We start from the raw sequence: 5000 nt of genomic DNA, 5'->3' as shown, positions 1-5000 counted from the left end.
TGTTCTCGTAAAGAAAACTTTCATCTTCTCGAGGAACGTTGTCAGTTCTCTAATGGGCAGTTATTTTTTTTTTTTTTTTTTTTTTTTTTGATTTTATTTTTTTCCTTTCTTTTTTTTTCTCTTTTTTACACAGGATGATGGTACTCGCGAAGAAACTTTTACGGCGACATCAAAAACACCTTTAACGGTTACCGTTCCCATTCGAAAAGAGCTACAGAGGTAAATGATGGAAGGAGGAGAAAGAAAGAGAGAGAAAGAGAGAAAGAGAGAGAGAGAGAGAGAGAAAGAGAGACGAATGAGAGAACGATCCAATGGACACATATATGGATAGTATCCCCCGCGGGGGTTGATCCATTCACCACGGGATCTCTGATATACGCCATCGTAAACCCCTTGAAATTGCGGCACAAATATCGGATGATGCCTCCATTAAGATCTGCTGATGTTATTACAGCTTGTTCTTTTGCTCTTTATAATTTTGTTTTCTTCCTTCTTTTTTCTTCTTCGAATCCTCATGGTTAACTTATTTCTTTCTACTAGAGCAACTTCTTAAGAATTCTTGTTGGACGACGACGTATGTTACTATATGTCTCGACGAAGATGACGAACTTCAGTTTTTTCTACTCGAATTCTTAGGTCCATCGACTATTTTGTTCTCTCTCTCTCTCTCTCTCTCTCTCTCTCTCTTTTTTCTCTTTTTTCCTTCCTATCCTCTGTCTTTCTTTTTCTCGGGTAGACCTTTCGCGGTTTAAATCAATCACGCATTCCTTAGTAATGATTACGACCGTGTTCTTTCTCTCCTTCTCTTTTTCGAAGCTTTGAAAAATTCAGCATCCACTATCCTGCCAGGTGCGGTCCACTATAGTTATTTATGGCGGTCGATGGAACAACTTTTCTTTTTTTCCCCGATCTTCTCTCGATATCTCGTCCTTTCGATTTCAACGAAAAGGACGATAGATTAGAGATGAATGAAAGACGTTGAAATAAATGGCATCTCGTGATATGCCAATTACAACGATCCTGACCTATAAACTTTGACTTAATAAGACGAAGACACAACGAAGTGGTGTCTTCGAAGTGAGTCATCCAATCGATATAATTTTTTATACGATCGAATGTTCCTATTGACATAAATGTGTATTTCTCTCTTCCCCCCCACCCCATCCCACTTCTCTCTCTCTCTCTCTCTCTCTCTCTCTCTCTCGAATCTTGAGAATTTCTTTCGTATCGATTTTATTGGAAGTTTTTCAAGTCAGTTTATTATCGTAGAGAAAAAAATGTGACAGGATATTCTGCATGAACAGTCCAACACCTTTCGATGGAAGAAGGAGCTTATTATAAGAAAGCGATCCATTGCGGCATCCCTTTCATGACTCCCTTTTATTAGTTTTGTTTTCGTACACACCACGGGACTCGGCACCCTGGCATTCATATGCTAACGCGTCTTCTCCCTACTCTTTTCTCTCTCTCTCTCTCTCTCTCTCTCTCTCTCTCTCTCTCTCTTCCTCTTTTTTTTTCTTTTTCTTTCTTTCACAGGGTTGTCCATGGGTAGCTTGTTACGTCGTTCGAGCGACCCTTTTTGTTCGCCGTTAATAATGCCATAAAAATCGAAGGACTTCGGGGATGCGGTTTGAGCGTCACTGAGCGGGTAAGCGTATGCCAAGAGCCCTATAAAAATTCAATCCAACCACTCTTAAAAATAATAACGCGGCGCTAGCCTATACTGGATCCCCATAACGTTCGCAGGACTCACGTATACACACCTTATGCGTTACCTGAAAGGATACGTCGGGCTGCGGTTTCTTCATCTTTTTCTTTTCTTTTTTCATTTTTCATTCATCTTCGTCTTTTTATTCTACGAATGCTTTTAGTTTTGGCGACGATCGTAATCGAGTTTCGGAGAAGCAATTAACGGGAAATACCTTTTGCCGATTAATTATAAATTCTTATTAATCGTTGATGGATCGAAAACGATACGCGAATATTTTAAACGACGTCTGTCGTTCATAAGAAAAAAAGAATTCGTGCCGCGTGAATTACTTGCATGTATATGAAAAAAAAAAAAAAGAAAAAAAAGAAAAAGAAAACGGTGGCAGAGTCGTTCATAATTTTGAAAGTACGTGCGTGGGTCGTCCGCACCTTGTCTTTCGAAACATCGATATCTTTGAAAAGATGACCCATAAAAGCGACGCAATTCAACGTCGCACACGGCGTAGTTGATCTCTCGGGAACCTTTAACAGTATCGTTGATTCCCATTCAAGAATTACGATCCCTATTCGTAAACTCTCTTGTTCTCGTGAGAAAGAGTAACGTTTATAAAGAAACGTCGAAGGGACATGAAACGTATTCGCCTATATTCGTATAATCCATTCCGTGATATCGTGTATACGTCAAACTCAAACGAACATCTTCCACGGGAATATTTGCGATAGAAACGAACGATAAACTAGCGAACTTTGACCTCCTCCTCCTCCTCCTCCTCCTCCTCTACCTCTTCCTCCTCCACCTCCTCGACTTTCTTTTCTTTTTATAGGAATACCAAAGTGGTTAACGTTTGTTCCCGAGATTTTGTAACACTCGAGGTACATTGACCTCTTTCTTCAAAAAAAAAAAAAAAAAGAAAAAAAAAAGAAAAAAAGAAAGAAAGAAAGAAAGAAAAAAAAAGAAGAAGAAAAGAAAAAAAAAAAGAAATTCTAATTGACCGACTCAATTGAGATTCGAGAGTAACGTTACATTTTGCATAAGAAAAGCAATGATAAAGAGTATTAACTTCAATCGTTATTTCTTTTTAATATTTACAGAAAGAGAGAGAAAGAGAGAGAGAGAGAGAGAGAGAGAGAGAGAGAAAGAGAGAGAAACAGATGTTCTCGAATTTAGTTCGAATCGATCGCTTAAGGAATAAGCAGACACGTTGTTACTTCGGAGAGTCCATGCTATCCTAAGGGTGGAGAGGTTGGCGTTAGAGGAGGAGGGAGGGAGGGAGGGAGGGAGGGAGGGGGAGGGAGGAGAGTTCCCTATAATACGCATAACACGCGGACACGCGTATCTCGCCAGCTTGATTTACTGCTAATTATCATCGTCGGGCCCTCTCGAATCGGTCCCACACGCCTTCCCGGTGAGAATCGGCCAGTCAACGACCTTCCTCTTCTCCTTCGAGTTTCGCATCGTTTCACAAAAATCGACAAGTCGACGTCGTGCGGTGCGATTCGTTCGTCGTCGCGGCGTTACAAGTACCCTCCTCGTCGAAAACGTGTGTGCCGTCAAAGAGTAAGAGAGACAGAGACAGAGACAGAGACAGAGAGAGAGAGAAAGAGAGAAAGAGAAGACCCTAGCGCGCTCACTAAATTATTGTTCTTGTATCGCGGTGCCAAAATGTTTACAACCTTTGCACAAGAAAGGTACGAAGGAAAATAAGAAGAAGAGAGAAAGAGAAAAAGAGAGGGAGGGAGGAAGGGAGGGAGGGAGGGAGGAAGGGAGGGAGGGAGAGAGAGAGAGTTAGTTAGTTATGACTATACGCCTAAGAAGTGCCAAGGTTGGTCTCTTCCTTCCTTCGAAGAAAGTCACGTTCGAGAGCTTCTCGCGGCTATCTCAGAGAGCTTTTTATTTTCGTTCATGTTCGGAAGAAGACGAAGAGCTAGAAAGAGAAAAAGATAGAAGTATGCGTGGCTTCCTCTTTCTGCTCTCATCTCTCGGATCGAACTCGCTCCGTTCGTCTCTCTTCTCGACTTTATCGATTGTAAATTCGCCGTCTTACTGCTTGGGTCTGTCCATCCTGACTAACCCGCACCTTGCCAGACAGAGAGAGAAAGAGAGACGATGTCGATTACGTTCGGATTCTTTTATGATATTTCATCTTGAAATTATCGGAGCCGAACTCGTCCTCTTTCTTCTCGTTTTTTTCTTTTTCTTTTCTTTTCTTTTCTCTTTTTCTCCTTCTCATTTTCTCGACGTTGGCGCCGTTGCTACTTCAAAATTTACAACGTTATCGACGGAGAATCTTTACGAGCGTGACAATTTTCTCGTCCTTCGAAATCGTCGAAAAATTCGTAATTATTCGAGATTCATCGAGCTAGTCCCGAAAAGAATAATGAAGATTTTTCATAACTTTCTGTCTCCCCCCCCTTCGTCAATCCTCAATCACCCCGATCTCAGAGAGATCGTCATGCATTTCGTAGGTTTTATTCGTTTGTTTGTTTTTCTTCTTTGTATTTTTTTTTTTCCTTTCTTTCCTTCTTTCCTTTCCTTTTTTTCCTTTTCTTTTTCTCTTTATTCCCCGCTAGCACGAGTACTATCACGAGCCAAGAGTACTACTTCGTTTCTTAATTATTTTTCTTTTTTTTTTTTTTTTTTATTTATTTATTTACTTTTTTTTGTTTTTCTTTTTTTGTTTTTTTCTTTCTTTCTTTACTTTTTTTTTTACTTTTTCTTCTACCGACGATGGCACGCGATCCTTGGCGGGGTATCGAAAAAGGGCCCGCGAAAGGAAGGACTCAGATCCCCGCCTAACTGACCTCGCGACCTCGAGAAGCCCTGCCTCGAGAAAAAAGGGGCCGACGCGTCACTAAATAAGCAAGCGCCGCTTTACTTGCACGCAACGCGAGAAATCGTAAAGCCTCTCGCGTCTCGTATATTATAAGTTTGCCTAAGCGAGACTACGCGAGAACACTCCTTTTATTTATTTCCTTTTTTTTATTCTTTCTCTCTCTCTCTCTCTCTCTCTCTCTCTCTCTCTCTCTTAAAAGAGAGGAAGAGAGAGAGAGAGAAAAAGAGATGATCGTAAACGTGTTTTCTCGAGATTTATCTCGTGCTGTTACAAAGAAACGGCTTTCTTTTTATTAAAAAAAAAAAATATATATATATATATATATCTATATAAAATAAATAAATAAATAAATACATACATAAAAGAAACGAGATAAGAAATGTACGAGATAAATATTAGATCACGAGTCGATTGAAATAATTCGTGAGAGAAAACCAACGGAGCGTGATAAAATCC

At 40.2% G+C, this 5000-nt stretch overlaps 1 protein-coding gene across 6 annotated transcripts in view; it reads left to right on the top strand.

The window, feature by feature from the left end:
• The window catches only part of LOC118441900 (fibroblast growth factor 17), a 119650-nt gene that overhangs the window by 36767 nt on the left and 77883 nt on the right, over window positions 1–5000 (top strand). Inside the window, exon 1 of one of the 6 annotated variants that reach the window (XM_035866927.2) lies at window positions 1628–1648. The exons of the other annotated variants lie outside the window; for them this stretch is intronic. The gene's annotated coding sequence lies outside the window, so the exon portion shown is untranslated. Of the gene's footprint in view, window positions 1–1627; window positions 1649–5000 lie in introns of those variants that run through there. 6 annotated transcript variants of the gene reach the window in all.

This window comes from Vespa mandarinia, chromosome 5 (assembly GCF_050613455.1).
Source record: "Vespa mandarinia isolate Hongniang chromosome 5, ASM5061345v1, whole genome shotgun sequence".
In the NCBI taxonomy this organism is placed as follows: Eukaryota; Metazoa; Arthropoda; class Insecta; order Hymenoptera; family Vespidae; genus Vespa; species Vespa mandarinia.
The sequence above is the reverse complement of the archived record's forward strand: the minus strand, read 5'-3'. Positions and strand labels throughout refer to the sequence as shown.